This window comes from Myotis daubentonii, chromosome 2 (assembly GCF_963259705.1).
Source record: "Myotis daubentonii chromosome 2, mMyoDau2.1, whole genome shotgun sequence".
Classification (NCBI taxonomy): Eukaryota; Metazoa; Chordata; class Mammalia; order Chiroptera; family Vespertilionidae; genus Myotis; species Myotis daubentonii.
In genome coordinates, this window is record NC_081841.1 from 105,985,311 (window position 1) to 106,002,506 (window position 17,196).

A 17,196-nucleotide genomic window follows, 5' to 3' on the forward strand; every position below is an offset into this window, starting at 1 on the left:
CAGTCTGTTCCATGCTTCCTTGCTTGCTTCAAGTCTTATTTTGTTGGTCAATTCATTTTGTTCATTAGATTCCACAAATAAGTGAGATCATGTAATATTTCTCTTTCTCAGTTTGGCTTATTTTACTCAGCATAATACTTTCCAGGTCCATCCATGCTGTCCCAAAGGGTAAGAGAACCCTCTTTTTTTACAGCTGCGTAGTATTCCATAGTGCAAATGTCCCACAGCTTTTTCATCCACTCATTTATTGAAGGGCACTTGGGCTGTTTCCAAATCTTATCTATTATAAATAACACTGCTATGAACATAGGGGTGCATATATTCTTTCTGATTGTTTTTTTTTGGGGGGGGTTAGGATATATTCCCAGAAATGGAATTGCTGGGTCAAATGGAAGTTCCATTTTTAAATTTTTTAGAAAACTCCATACTGTTTTCCATACTGGCTGCACCAATCGGTATTCCTGCTAGCACTGAACTAGTGTTCCCTTTTCTCCACATTCTCACCAGCACTTGTTGTTTGTTGATAGGTATAAGGTGATATCTCATTGTGGTTTTAATTTGCATTTCTCTGATGATTAGTGAATCTGAGCATTTTTTCATGTGTCTCTTGGCCATTTTTATGTCCTCTTTTGAGAAATGTCTATTCAGGTCTTCTGCCCATTTAAAAAAATATATATTTTTATTGATTCCAGACAGGAAGGGAGAGGGAAAGAGAGATAGAAACATTAATGATGAGAGAGAATCATTGATCAGCTGCTTCCTGCATGCCCCACACTAGGGATAGAGCCCACAACCCGCTGCCCATTTTTAAATTGTTTTTAAAATATATATTTTTATAATCCTCAGGCAAGGATATTTTTCCACTGATTTTTTTTTTTTTTTTTTTTTTTTTTTTTTTTAGAGAGTGTAGAAGGGAGAGGGAGAGACAGAGAGAAATACCGACGTGAGAGAGACACATCAATTAATTACCTCCTGCATGACCCCTACCAGGGCCAAGAGCCTGCAACTAAGGTACAAGCCCTTGACCAGAATCAAACCCAGGACCCTTCAGCCTGAAGGCCTATGCTCCATCCACTGAGCCAAACCAGCTAGGTTCCACTGCCCATTTTTTAATTGGATTGTTTGTCTTCCTTTTGTTGAGCTATAGATAATTGCCATTTTGACAGTTGTGAGGTATCTTGTGGTTTTGATCTGCATTTCCCTGATTATTAGTGATGTTGAACATCTTTTAATACAGGCAGACCTCGGGTTACGTCGGACTCGACCTACGTCATTTTGTGGTTCTATCACCATCTCCCATTTACAGTATTGATAAAAAAAAAGTTCTGTCATTTCGATGTATGTACATATGTGCTTTATGTTTTTTATTATTTATTTAACACAAGTAAAGGTCAGGAACTGTTCTTTTAAATATTTTTTACTGTTTCACTTCATTACTGCTGTTTATGTGCTCCATGTGAATGACATAGGTGCTTACGTAGGTGGGTTCTGACTTATGGTGAAAATCATGTTCCATCACGCTATAGGAATGGATCTTCGATGTAACCTGAGGACCTACTGTATACCTGTTGGCAATCTGTATGTCTTCTCTAGAATAATGTCTATTCAGATCCTCTGCCCACTTTTAAATAGATTGTTTGTTGTTGTTGCTATTGAATTGCATGAGTTCTTTTTATATTTTGAATATTAACCCCTTATCATATATACTAGAAGCCTTGTGCACGAAATTCGTGCGGGGGGGGGGGGTGCGGTTGTCCCTCAGCCTGGCCTGCACTCTCTCCAATTGGGACCACTTGGGGGATGTCCAACTGCTGGTTCAGTCAGACATCCCTCTCACAATCTGGGACTGCTGGCTCCTAACCTCTTGCCTGCCTGCCTGCCTGCCTGATTGCCCCTAACTGTTTCTGCCTGCCTGCCTGATTGCCCCCTAACCATTCCACTGCCAGCCTGATTGACGCCTAACTGCCCTCCCCTGCCAGCCTGGTTGCCCCCAACTGCCCTCCCTGCTGGCCTAATCTCACCCTCAACTGACCTCCCCTGTTGGGGGCCTGATCTTGCTCCCAATTGCTCTCCCCTGCCAGCCTGATAACCTACAACTGCCCTCCCCTGCTGGCCTGTTTGCCCACAACTGCCCTCCCTTGCCAGCCATCTTGTGGTAGCCATCTTGTGGTGGCCTTCTTGTGATGACATTGTGTGAGGGCGTTGTGCGAGGTTATGATGCCACCTAGGCTTTTATTATGTAGGATGATTTGCAAATATTTTCCGCCATTCAGTAAGCTGCCTTTTCATTTGTTGATAGAGTATGTGACTTCAAAAAATACTAAAATGAAATGATTTTTCTTTACCATAGAAATATTTATTTTTACCTTTTGGGGGGAGATATAATGCAGAAGAATACATAAAACTATCTATACAGTTTAAAGAATAATATTAAACAAACACCCATGTAACCTAAATATTATTTTCTTTCTTTTTTATAGTCAATAATATTGTAACAACCACATATGGTGGTGCCATGTCAGCACTTGAAACATCAGGGGACCATGCTGCAAAGTCTACGACTGCCCAACCACCATGCTGGGCACCTGAAGTCATCACAATGCAATACCAAATGTAAATCATATTTGAAAAACAGAACAAAACAAAAGAGCACTCTGTGTGTTTCCAGCCCATCTTCCTTTAGACTTGTGGTTGCCCTTCTCCTGCTTCTGGTAAGTAAACAGGTTCTAGTTTTGGTAAAATCTCACCCTTGATATCAGCTTTGCCCTTGCCCCCAGTCTTTGGGTGCGCCAGTTCTTAAAGATCAGCATCCTGTCATGACATTGAATCTCAGATGCTCCTACATCATCTTTCTCTTGATCAGGTGTAATATCCTGACTCTCAGTTGGTGACTCTTTTTTTAAAAAAAAATTTTTAATTGATTAAGTTATTACATATGTGTCCTTATCCCCACATTGATACTGGTCCTCAGTAGGCTGCTGGACAACCACTGGCTAGGAAGATTCTTCATCTTCTAGTATTTTTTCCATATGGATTGTGAGATTACATGCCCTCTCATATTTCACACAGTTGAATCTCAACCAGCTAGAAAGAATCAAGACAGAAGGAACATAGCTACCTCTGGCCCAGCTCTCTAAATACGTACTTTTTAGAAAGGCAGAATCTGGTCCTTGAATTTGACTGGTGTGGAGCTTTGCAGGGCAGGCATGGAACGGGTTGTTAGAGCATATAAATGTACAATAGTATGGATTTAGGGTGGGCAGAAAGGAGGTGGCAGGGGTGATGACATATTACCTATCTTCAAAGACCTGAAAAGACATTCAGCAGCAAGGCATGATGCCAAGACCAGTGAATCAGCTTCTCTCTCAACATCTTAACTCTACTGTAGTATAAATAATCCAGGTTTGATTGTACTTAAAGAGACAATTATGGATTATATCATATACTCTATGATATTCATAGAATGTCATAAAGATGATATTCTAACCCATTGATAAGAGGTAATAATTGGAGCATTCTTGTAGCAAATTTTCTTATAAACTTTACATTCTTAGGTTTCAAATACCAATTTAAAATCACTTTGATTCATCTGGCACTAGAGCATCACAATTCCATTTCTAATCCCTGGAGTATCAAAGATTACTCTGTGCTTCAACTTAAAAGCTCTCCCTCTGGTCCCAGGTGCAGAGGCATATTTTGCAGCTAACCGCAGGAAACCTTTCTGTCATCTCGCCTGTCAGAGTTGCACCAAGTGCACTCAGTCCTTCAGTTGTCATTTTAATGGATAACTTTGCAGGTGTTATAAAGGGAATCTATCCAGAAAGAACATGATCAAGAGAAGCTCAAAGAGGAATGAAAAATGTGAAGCTTTTATTAAATGTCATCCTTTTTAAAGTTGATAGTCAAAGTCTTTGGGGGAATAAAGGCACCTTGTAAAATGACACAGTTCCATCTACTCTATTTGGGGAGGGGGGGAGGCTAAAGGGTCCATTTTCATGTATGCAGCTTATTGGAAAAACTAATCACTACATATCTAAAGCCACTGGGCTATTTTGTTTAAAGGCTACTTTTAATGTTCTAAATTTAAAATGGCAAAAAATATTCTTACACACTTCATAGTTTTTTTTGCCACAGATTTACATGGATGTTTCAGGTTGGTTAAATATAAATATGCCTCATATATTTCTCTGGAAGAGGTCTGTCACATGATGGGAGAAGAAATCCAAGCACCAGTGGAATTTTATGCTGCAGCTCTGACCTTCAGCCTTTCCTGCACATAGCAGAGGCCAACCCAATCTTTGTTTCTTCAATCTTCCACCAAGTTTTCTTTTGAAATTTTATTTTCTTTACACACAGAGAATTTTTCTTAGATTCCTAGGAAGCAGGCTTCTTGGTAGAAGAAAACTGAGTAACTTCCACTACTAGAGAGCTCTTCAAATAATTTTTTTAGTGCTATCACTTACTTCATATGCAGGTTACATGGTTGTCAATGCCGAAAATCTGATGCAATTTTACCAAAAAATATAAATAAAAACTACTAGAACTAGAACTAGTAAATGAATTTAGCAAGGTTGCAGAATAGAAGCTTAATATAAAAATTAATTGTATTCCTATACATGAATAATCAGAAATTAAAGTTTGTAGACAATACCATAAAATAACATTCAAAATATGCATATTAGACATAAATCTGCCAAGAGTATGCAAGACCTATACACTGAAAACCATAAAACATTAATGAGAAAAATTAAAGACCTAAATAAAGTGACATGCTATGTTTATGACTCTGAAAACTCAATGTTGTTAGCATGTCAGTTCTTTCCAAATTACTTATATATTCAATTCAATCTCAATGAAAATCTCAGTTGGCTTTTTTGTGTTGAAATTGACAAGTTAATTCTAAAATTTACATTAAAATGCAAAATATCTAAATTAACTAAAATGCTTTTAAAAAGTTGAACAATTGAAATCTACCTGATTTCAAGACTATCATAAAACATAAGTAAACAGGACTATGTGGAAACAGCATGTAGATAAATAGATCAATAGAATAGAAGAAAGATTTTAAAAATATATAGATCAACATATAAGGACAACTGATTTTTGACAAAGGTGCAAAGACAAAAGTTGGATATCTATATATCAAAAAAGAGAACTTCATTGATACCTCTTACCATATGCAAAAATTAAGTTAAAATTAATCATAGATTTAAATACAAACTCTATTAATCTTTTGGAAAAAAAACATAAGAAACTAAAAAGGCAAGCTACAGAGTGGGAGAAAAACTGTGCATTTAAATTATTGAGTTTATTTCTTAACTATTTTTTAAAATATATTTTATTGATTTCTTACAGAGAGGAAGGGAGAGGGATAGAGAGTTAGAAACATCGATGAGAGAGAAACATTGATCAGCTGCCTCCTGCACACTCCCTACTGGGTATGTGCTTACAACCAAGGTACATGCCCTTGACCGGAATCGAACCTGGGACCCTTGAGTCCACAGGCCGACGCTCTATCCATTGAGCCAAACCGGTTAGGGCTATTCCTTAACTATTGAGTTTCAAGATAAAAGTCTTAAAATTTTGTTATAAATAAAAGTTATTTATTAGGTATAAGTTTTGGAAATGTTTTAATTCAATTTGTTTGTCTTTTTATTCTTTAGTCTTTTAAAGAGCAGACATTTTTAATTTTGATAAAGTCCACTTATCAATTTGTTCATTTATGAATTATACTTTTGGTGTCATATTAAATAAATCTTTGTCTAACCCAGTGTTACAAATGTTTCCTCCTAAGTTTTCTTTTAGAAGTGTCAGTGTTTCAAAGGGATGGTTAAATTGGTCTCTACTGCTCCAACATGGCTTCAATAGGAAGTCCTGTTTCCCAGAGGATTTTAACAGTACCCAGATATCTCAAGATTATATTTTAAATGCAAATTTAGTTGATATACAAAGAATAGGAAAAAATCTCAACAACTCATAAGGAAAATTAAATTACTAAAAAGTTGTCTACCCTGTGGTGATCTGAATCTTGATAGCTATAATAAGTTGTTGCATGAAGTAAGGTTGGGCACTCTTGAAACAAATGGAAAGGTAGTATTTCTCAGCAAAAAAAAGCAAGTTGTAAAAAAAAAAGTCCACCCAAACAAACAGATACTTTAGAATAAAAAATAAAGTAAGTAATGATGATAGAGGAAAGAATCTATAAACTTGAATAAGCAATATAAATTATCCAATCTAAGCAACAGAGAAAAAATATATTAGAAAAAGGAAAGTTATCAGGTCTCAGAGACCTGTGGAGTCATATTAAAAGGTGTAGCATTCATTCCAGATGTGTCCTTGGAGAAGAAAATGTGATTGGTGCAGAATAAATATTTGAAGAAGTAATGTCTGAAAACACCCCAAATTTGGTGAAAGACATAAATTTACAAATTCAAAAAGTTTAAATCTCTAACTGGGTAAGGTGAAAGGAAATCATGCCCAGATAAATCTTAATCAAGCATATAAAACACAATATAAAACCCAAACTGAGTGGTCCAAATTCATTCATTTTTCAATTTTCAAAGTGCAATTCTGGCCCAAACCTCTGGACGGGCTTAGAACTCTGCCAGTAACACTCTGTGCAGGAGGAAGAAACATTTCCCATTTCGTGTCTCTGGCAGGCAGGACTCCTCTGCTTTGTTTCAAGATTAATTTTCTCGCTAAATCTTTGTACATTTTGTTCTCAAAATCTTTATGGGAAGAACAGACAGATCTGGATGATCCAGATGGCTTTGGCCAAGCGATGTCACAGTGCAGATGGAGCACCCAGCTAGGCTTGGGGAGGAGGGAGAACTTTCCCTAATTTTTTCTCTTGGGTTTCTTTGTCTCCTCCCTATGGCAGCTACTCCATGACCTTAGTTGGCCCATCAATGTGACTCCCTTTAGAAATGACTCTTTAAAGTGGTATCTCACTTGTTCTTATCATAGGTCCTAAAGTTGTGACATATCTTTGTCTTGTTTTTCCAGTGCAATGATGATGCTTATGATAGGTACTACGCACGAGGTCTTTAGTCTTGCACCACTCGCTGCTTGACAGCTGACTTTCACTCTGTGCTTCTTTGAGCTTCCCTTGGAAAGGCCACTAGCCACCAGGCCTGCACTTCAGCATCACCCGCCATCTTTCCCTGAGTGCTTTGCAGCGCCTGAGGAACGGTCACCTGCACACCCTTTGTTATTTTGTAAGTCAATATTGAACCCCAGGAATATGTGAGAATGGGAGAACACGGAAAGTTTGATTGAGCAAAACACCCAATGAGAAGTGGACCCATGGGATGAGAGCTTATGATAGCACTTTATTGATCATACGCACTCTATATAAGAAAACATTTATTTATAGGTCAAAAAAGTTGAATATTGGTAATTTCATGTGCTTCACCCTAATAATTGTACTCTTCCTCACTATAGTGAGTATATAGAGTCTCTAAATATTTTTAATAAGGAATATTTCTGTGATGAGAGTATTATAACAAATCAATGCTCCATAGGGCAGTGCTAATTAACATATGTACATTACTATTGCTGTTGTTATCATTAGACTGTAGTCACCAAACAGGCTAATCCAAGGGCAGCCCAGATGAGTCTTGCCAGGCCACTCTCCTGTTGTCTGTTTCCTCGTGATGGGGGTGTGGGCTAAGCATGGAGGCAGCAGGCTGGCAGAGGCTTCCTGTCCAGAGCACTGTCACTGAGCCCTCTGTTTGCTCCAGCTGACCAAGATATTTACCCTGGGAGGAGATGAGTATTAGGTGTCATGTGATCCACTCGTCAGTCAGCTATTTCCACTGATTTTGGAGATTTTCAATACAGATGGCACCAAAGGCTGTGTGGCAAAATGTGAAGTGTATATGCACATGGGCTTTTGGAAAGTAGAAAAATACCAAGTGATATATATATATATATATATATATATATATATATATATATATATATATGTATTTAAATCTTGTCTTTTACACTTTACATCATCCAGAGTGCCATGTCCATAATGGTGTTAAAAATAATAATAATAATAAGCTGCAGTTGTGGGACAGTAGTCTAAATGCCTTGACTTTTCAGCTGGATTAACTGGGTATGAATCCTAGTTCTGTCACTGAATAATTGTTACCTTTGGCAAATTAACCTCTCTGTGACTCAGTTTTCTCTTCTGCAAAATGGGGATGGCTGAGATTTATATTTGTAAATTCTGATGCTGGCTATATAAAAAGCATGGTGTGTGTTGACTACTACAATTATTAAACAAATGATTTTTAGTATAGAGAAGAAATTTTAAAGTCTGTTAAAAGGCAACAATAAAATTCTAAAAATCAACAAAATGTCCAAACTCCAGAAAGGATAAATTTCTTTTCCTTGTATTAGAATGGTGTAGTATTGCTTCGTGTGCACTATTATGTAGGTCAGAGGCTAGTTAAGAAGTCCTGGTTTCATGAGGATCTTTCTTGTAATTGTTCCTGCTCTTCTACATTTTCTCTTCTGGTATTTAACTATCTTTGCCAACTATATGAAGTGGCTGATATAATCATTCCGTCCCTAATAACTGATGGCCATGGCATTGGTAGTGATCATTAAGGTCAATCAACAAGATAATTTGACTGGTACATCCAGGTCCACCTCCTTTAACCCCAAGTTGGAAACTGTATCTATGCATTTTGCCCACAATGAATAAAAAATGAATTTATTTTGCTCTTATGTTGCTATGTAGCATTTTAGAATTCAACAGTCTATAGTCACAGGAAAGTGTTCTAAACTACCAGCTTCTTTGCATACTGTGCCTCACAAGAATCCAGAGGAGCCCTAAGCATCTTTGTCAGTTATTTTCAGAAGATTTCTGGGAGGAAGCTTGGTATCTTAACACTGCATGACTTTTCTTGCTGCTTTGAAAACTTAGTTCACATTCACCTCAAAGCTACTCAACCTTTATCAGAGAATTTGCCCTTAGAGCAGAAAAATGTCCTTTTCAATAAAAGTGATAAAAAATAACTGAAAAACTTATAAAACCTTTAAATGATTTAGTGAAAGAATTATTATTCTGGGTTGCTTCTTTTCTTGGGTGACATTTGATTGATAAAGTTTCTCAAAGTTTAAATATATTTCTAAATATCTTTCTTATCTTTTGTTGTTGCGTTTTCCAGTTCAACACATTTCCATTTAACTTATTATGGACAACTATATTCCTTTAAAAATATTTGTGTGAAAGCTGAGTCTCTTAGTTTCTTTGTTGTTTGGTTTCTCTGGATAGCATTTGGTCCCTGAGTCCTTACTTCTGGTCAGCCACTCCTAACTTCATTGTTCCATTTCACTTAGGGTTTTCCCAGCTGAGGCTGATGGCTGAGAGTGCTGGCTCTCAGGCTCTGGGCCCCAATTACCAGCCTTACTTCGTGTAGAGCAGCGGTTCTCAACCTGTGGGTCGCGACCCCTTTGGGGGTCGAACGACCCTTTCTCAGGGGTCACCTAAGACCATTGGAAAACACATATATAATTACATATTGTTTTTGTGATTAGTCACTATGCTTTAATTATGTTCAATTTGTAACAATGAAATTGGGGGTCACCACAACATGAGGCACTGTATTAAAAGGTCGCGTCATTAGGAAGGTTGAGAACCACTGGTATAGAGTGTCACTTTTCACTACCCAGTGTTCAGACCTCTGGGTTTGGTTCTCCCAATTAGTTGAATCTTTTGCTTCCTCTCATTGTGTGATGGTTAATTCTTTTATCTGTACTCCTGTCCCTCTGTCTGTCCTGTACCTGTATTTGTTAATGGTGTTAGGTTCCTGCATTCTCAGCTCCTTAATGTCCTTTAATCTTTAATTTATCCACATTATTCTGAATTTCCAAATCTGCTTTAAAAACAAGTATTTATATTTTCAGAACCTTTTTTTCTATTATAAAAACAATATATGATCATTGTAAAAAGAATGATTAAATATTCCATATGTAATTCCATCTCAAGGAAATTAAAAATGCCTTTTTTTCCAGTTTTATTTTTTACTTTAAAGAAAAATAAAAATTACAATTATATCTACCTGGAATGAAGTTTAAAAACCACCAGAACCAAAAATACCAGCGCACTGGGCATGACACACCAAGGATTATAGATTTCTATTGTTGTAAAACATTTTGTATAATCTTGCGAACATTTTCCCAGGTCTTATTCCTTTATTAAAAAAATATTCTCTGAAACTGCATGGGTTTATTATTTAAAAACATCTGAGGGTTTAGTATTCCTAAGTGCTCATAAAACTTTAGCCATGGAATGACAGCTTTTGTTGCCTGTGATTTCAAAGGAAAGAAAATAATATCAGACCTTGGTCCTTGAAAAGTGAAGGGAACATGTAGCAACCTTTCATATATGTGCTGCTGAAGTGAACACAGCAACCTTTGGGATATGTGTTTCGGTCAGGGTTCTCCAGAACAGAACCAATAGAAAAGTAAATAAAAAAATAAATATGTAATTTATTTATTTTTAAGAAATTGGGTTATGTAATTGAGGAGGTGGGCAAATCTTTTTTAAAACTTTATTTTTATTGTTGACATTATTACAGATGTCCCCATCCTCCCCTCTGCCCACCTCCCCCTGCCCTCGCTTCCCCTTCCTGCTGGCCATCACCACTGTTGTCTGTGTCTATGGTCTATGCATTTGTGTTGTTTGGCTAATCCCTTTACCTTCTTTCAATTTGCAGGCTGGAAGCAGGCTGAGTTTGTATGTTATAGTCTTAAGGTGAGGAAATTAATAGTCTATAACCAGACAATACAAGAAGAAGAGTCTTAGAGCTTAGGAGAAAAAGTGAGTCAAGGTTTGGAAGAAGAGGTGTGAATTTTGAGATGTTGGAGCAGAAGGAAAGAGCTGTGGTGGTGAACAAGAATACATGTTCCAGGTAAATGTTAATGATCAAGGAGCTCCATTCAGCACAAGCTCACCCAGTGGAAATGTTATGGTTTAAAAAGGCCAGTTCATTTATTCCTTTCCTGAATTTCAGGAAGCCATAGGTTCCCGAGGTTCCTTTCTTTAATTGATTAGTTAATTTATATTTCTTGAGCCCTTGTTTGTGAGGGCCCCGGAGTGAACAAGACATGGCTGTCCCTCTAAGTGCCGACACGCCATGCTTTGGGCTGCTGATACCAATTTGTCTTAAGGAATCATTGCTTTCCTTGGTTCTAGAAAAATCTTGATTGTAAAATTATACACACCTGTCTCATTATTTCATAAGTGTTTCTGTAAAATGAAGATGATAAAAGTGCTACTTTAGGAGGCTGTGGCAAGGATGAAATGAATTGTGACTTGGAAGGGATTTGTAAACTGTGAAGGGCTGTGGAAATATAAATAGTTGTAGTCTGGAGACCAAGAGGAAATGGGCCAGAGGAAGTTTCTCATTGTGTGGGTGACTTTCAGGCCATGTCTGCCCTCTAGTGACCACAATCCACAGCTGCTTTATGAAGGGGTGCCCAGAGGAAGGAGGTAGCAGGTCTGGGTAGGTATGAAGGTGTTCAGCAGGAAAATCACCTTGTTCTCAGCCTCCTCCTCTGGTGGAGACATTGACCTCCTCCATGTACTTGTGAGTGGTTGGCAAACAGCATTAATTGGATTTCTGCTATCTATCTCCCTGAGTAGGGTGATTTAAGCTATTTACCCTGTGGTTGTGGAGAAGTGTAAACCATTTACATACTCTTAAGCGTTCTTGGTTAGGGGAGGTAAACTTTTGTTATTTACTAGATGGCTGTAACTGCTTGTCTATTTATCTGTCTCAGTTTCCCTATTCTACTTGTCCTGGCTTGCTGGCCTCTCATTCACCCCCATCCCCCTAAGATATCTAATTCAATTTTTTCTAAATATATACAACCAACATCTATTGGATCTTGTCTCTTGATAGTCTCATAATCACCTTTCAGCTCAACGTGTCAAAAATAGAACTAGCTCTAGCTGGTTTTGCTCAGTGGATAGAGCATCGGTCTGCGAACTGAAAGGTCCTGGGTTCTATTCTGATCAAGGGCACATGCCCGGGTTGTGGGCTTGGGCCCCAGTGTGGGGCATGCAGGAGGCAGCTGATCAATGATTCTCTCTCATCACTGATGTTTCTATCTCTCTCCTGCTCCCTTCCTCTCTGAAATTAATACAAATATATTTTTAAAAATAGAACTAAATACCCCTTCATCCCCCACCACACCCACATCTATACCCTAGTGCTTTGTCTGTGCCCTGGGCCACCATCATCTGCACCATTGAGTCAGCTGCCCACCTAGACACCAGAGCCCCCTTAGCTTTGGCTTTCTGGTCCACCTCACTGGTCTTATTCAGTCTTTCTCCCAAATATCTTTTGTTTATCCTCAGTTGTTTCTATTCCTATAGAAATGTCCTTTAAGTAACAACTGTTAACTTTTATCATGAACCAGGTTCTGTACTAACTGCTTTAAATATATTTCCTTATTTAATCCTCAGAACAATACTATTGAGTAAACTCCAGTGAGCTCAAGTGTTATTCTCATTTTCACAGATAAGAAAAATGAGGTATAAATAGGGTAAGCAATTTGCAGGGGTCACACAGACAATAGCTGAAAGGGCCTTGTAGTATATGAACCAGCATCATTAACATCCAAACCCTCAGTTTTTGAAGCTCTATCATCTCTACGGATTTTTATAACTTTCAATCATGCCCCATTTTCAAGCTTCACTTCATATCAAGTGAAATAATCTTCCTACTTAAAGTTCTTTAGTTGCTCCCAGTTACCCTAAGGATAAATCCCGAAGTTCATAATACAGCTTTAGACATTGTTTTCCATGATCTGCCCTCTGAGTACTGTTTAGAGCCTTTCCTCCCCCACCCACCACACAGCCCTGAAACACATTTTTTAAGTTCCACAAACATGTTTTCTTTTTCCTCTGGGTCTTCTCACATGTTTTCTCTATTTGGAAAATCCCTCTCTATGACTGTTCTGCCTCCTGCACTTATCATAGTCTACCTCCTCTCCCCGGAAATATAATATTTTATCAGTGAAGTTTCAGTTCAGATATCTCTTCTAGGAAGCCTCTCTAATTCTCCTCTCTGGGTAAGATGCTGTGTTAGGCAGAATAATGGCTCCCCAAAGGTATCCATGTTTTAATGCCCAAACCCATGAATATGTTACCTTACACAACAAAAGGGACTTTGCAGATGTGACTAAGTTAGGAGATGAAGTAAGAAGAAAAGCTTGGATTAATCAGATGAGCCCATCTTACTCACAAAGGTCCTTATAATAAGTCAGTATCAGGACAGTAAGAACCAGAGAAGAAGCTGTGACAAGGGAAGCCAAGGTTGAGGGATGAAGCCATGAGCAGGAGTTCCCCAGAAGCTGGACTAAAGCCTGTGAGGGAACATGGCTTTGTGGACACCATGATTTAGCTCTGGAAGGCCCATTTCAGACTTCAAAACTCCAGAACTGTAAGATAATACATTTGTGTTATTTTATTTTTTAAATGAAATTATACATTTTTATGCTTTAAGAAATAAAGTTTTACATTAACATTTAAAATACCCCATTAGGTCACATCACAGAAAACAAGAGTTGCCTTGATAAGGCTCCAACTGGTCAAACTGAAACAATTTAAACATTACAAAGAATAGTAATGATAATGGCTTATTTATATTTAATATAGAAAAGTCACTGAGTTCATAGTATTACTCAAAAATTTAAAAATGCAGAAAAGCACTAGCTAATGTATTTTCATGTAACAATACAATTATAAAATCACCAATGACCTTTGCAACCACTAATATAATTATTGATTTAGGCAAGAATCATTAACAGATGTTACCACCATTATGTGAAATGTTGTAGGAGGGCAGGATATTAACCTGGTCTCCCAGTGGAAAGCCACAACTTGCTTATTAATAATAATGGATAAAAATACTTTGCAATGAAGAGAACTAGAAAACACCATCTTTTTAAAAAAATATATTTTATTGATTTTTTTTACAGAGAGGAAGGGAGAAGGATAGAGAGTTTGAAACATCGATCAGCTGCCTCGTGCACAACCCCCCAGTGGGGATGTGCCCGCAACCAAGGTACATGCCCCTGACTGGAATCGAACCCGGGACCCTTCAGTCCGTAGGCCGACGCTCTATCCACTGAGCCAAACTGGTCAGGGCAGAAAACACCATCTTAATTCAGTCTTCAAACTACCATAACCATAATAGGACAAATTGAAGTTACCTGTTTCTGATATACTGTAATAACAAGTACATATTATATTTATAGAATTCTTATAAAACAATATTTAACATGCATCTAATCATAAGGAAGCATTTAGATAAGTAAAAATGTGAGGCATTCTATAAGGCAATTGAGCTGATCCCTTCAAAAAAATCATTGTCATGAAAGACAAAAACAGTGGTGGAAAACTTCTAAATGGAAAGAAATTAAAGGTTCATGACTCCCAAATGCTGTTAGTGATCCTTGCATTTGTGTTATTTTAAACCACCAACTATGCAGTGATTTGTTGCAGTAGCAATAGAAAACTATTACAGATGAATTTCCAGGTGCTTCCATGCCTTGCTCTCTTTTCCATGTCTTAGCATTCTTCTGTCAACCGTCGGTCAGCGGTACCAATTCAATGCCAACAGGAATCCCTCATATTGGGTATGAGAAAGAAGGAAACTTCATTCAGTGCAAAAGAGCTCAATGGTGATACAGAACAGCTGTGAAAACAGCGTGGCTGTGAGGCAGTTCAGTTGTGATACAGCACAGCTATACGGCATCCATGGAGCCAGGCTGCTCTTCAGCTAGGCAGCTCTGCTGTGCTCTGGTCTACTTCACACTAGTCTGCTCTGCTCTGGGGAGATGTTTTTAGTGTCTAATATCCAGCTGGGGAAATGCCGTTTTCAGTTGGAAGGGAAAGTACTCTTCCTGAACCAGAGGGGAGCTAGCTCAGACAGAAGTCTCCACCCCTGGTTTCCGATTGGTTCATCCTCATGCAAATTAAGACTCCAAATCCCTGCAGTTCTATTGTTCCAAAAGGCACTGTCCTGATTGGTCAGAATGGAGCTGCTCTGAGTGGTTAGTGAAGATGTTGATGGGTTTTAGCTAATAGATTCAGTTGGACAGGGAAGCCTCAGTCCTATTGGTTGAAACAGGATACCAAGAACTCCTCAAAGGCTGACTCAAATGGCAGAAACACAGCAGGCTGGCAGTTCAGTTCAGGCTTCTTCCTGAATTGTGGTTTGTGTGAGAGGCCCCTGTGTAGAAATAGCTGCTAGGTTCTGCTTTTGTTTTAAATTTAAGCCCAGTTAGGCCACCAGGAGCCCTTCTTAGTAGGTATCTTCTTTTTCAAGGTCCATATTTCAGAATCTATTTTAATAACCTGATGACTTGTTCATCTCCATAGCAGCCTATAGAATCTGCAGGAGAATATATGGAATCAATATTATTCAACTTATATACTCAAGGACCAACATGGCTCCTGGAACATAGCTGGTGCTTAATTAATATTTGTCAGATGAATGCTTGTCAATTGTATAGAAATGCTATAATTGATTTTCTGTGTTTCTCCATGAATCAATTGTGATGAGATGAGAAGTGTAGTGCTTCTTTGTAGGTTTGCCTCAATTGTATATATCTTATATGGAACTACTGCTTTCCCTCCATGGGGACATTCTTAGTTTGGATTAAGTTTGTGTGACTTCGCACACATGGAAGCCCGCCCTTTCATGAAGTACTTTCTTACCTTTGCATACTTGCAAGCACAAGACTTCTTTTTATGAGAACTTAAAACAAAGACCTTGCTTACCTACCAGCCTCTCCTCTCTAAATCCTCAGGTTGTGACCTCAAACTACCTGTGGCAGATAGGTGGATAAGAATAATTTTGAGGAGCTTTAAAGCTAGACCTTTTCTGCCTTAGCCTGGACCTGCAGTATGGAACCTCCAGGTGAGGGTCTGGCTCTCTGGGGAGGGAGTGGGGGTAGGGGGGTGGTTAGGAACATCCAAGTTAGGATCGTCTGAGACTCTACCCTGCATCAAGATGAGGTGAAACTATCTTGGACATTAGATGTCAGGTTTTTACTCTCCATAGAAGATTCAAAGCACAGAAAACTTGTTAGCCACACTCTCCCCTGCCCCCATCCACCTCCCACCTCAAGAGAAATTCATTAGGTTTGGGGTCAAGTACTAGGATAGGTATTTGCATATCCATGAACCCATTAAGCCTCACAACCACACAGCAAATTAGGCATTGACTCAATATACAGAGGAAGAAACGGAGGCCCTGTGGAATGCACAGGAACTGGTGGAACTGGGATAACTCAAAATGCCGTGTCTTCCATTTAACCCTGCTGCCTTAACCTGCTTGGTTTAGACAATTAACTGTCTTGCATGTAGGAGGAGTTTGGTAAATATTTGTTTAACATATTAACTAACAGACATAAAACAAAACAAAAAACCATAAGCTTAAGACAATCCAGGTGAAATCTCTAGGGTATTTTTCAAAGCAACATTATTACAATAACTGACCTTTTTAATTTATGTTTTCATAAAAGGGCAAGAAGAAATTTTTAAAAATGAGTTAAATGTGATGCCTTTTAAATTTCCTGGATAGTCTTTGGAAATGAATAAACAGTGGACATGCCACAAAGATAATCGTATCCAGGATAAGCAATATGGCCACCTATGAAAGGTGGTATTGTCAGGATAGAAAGAATGAGGCCTATCAAGAATTGTGGCTCTAGGACTGTGGCCCTCAGAGGCTTCCATTCCAACAGGTGTGTCAGAAACTCCTCAGTGTCTGGTGCATGTGTCTCTCTCATGTGTGAAGCCAGTGTGTGTGGTGTGTATGTGTGAAGGAGAGGAGTCAGGGAAAGACCAAAGGGAAAACATTTAGGCCTGTCAGCCCCATTTCAATGAGAACACTCAAATTTTATTATTGACTTTATAGGTTGGTACTTCAAGTAAGATTTAAAAATGGTTTCCACTACTATTAAAATGTGGAAACTGTTGACTAGGGCTATCCCACAGACAGATAAACAATTGTAATATTTTGTGTAGAATTTTCATCTGCATTAGCAACATATTAAATAGTATACTTGTCATTTATTTTTAAAATTTTTCAGTTAAGGAAAAAATGTGGGTTTTTAAAATATTTTTTAAAATTCTTTATTGTTGAAAGTTTTACATATGTCTCCTTTTTCCCCAACTGA

General features: G+C 38.1%; 1 pseudogene; it reads right to left on the reverse strand.

Moving 5' to 3' along the window:
• Positions 1-2,679: 2,679 nt before the first annotated feature.
• LOC132226639 (X antigen family member 2-like) lies at positions 2,680-2,897 on the reverse strand (annotated as a pseudogene).
• Between the last annotated feature and the right edge of the window lie 14,299 nt (positions 2,898-17,196).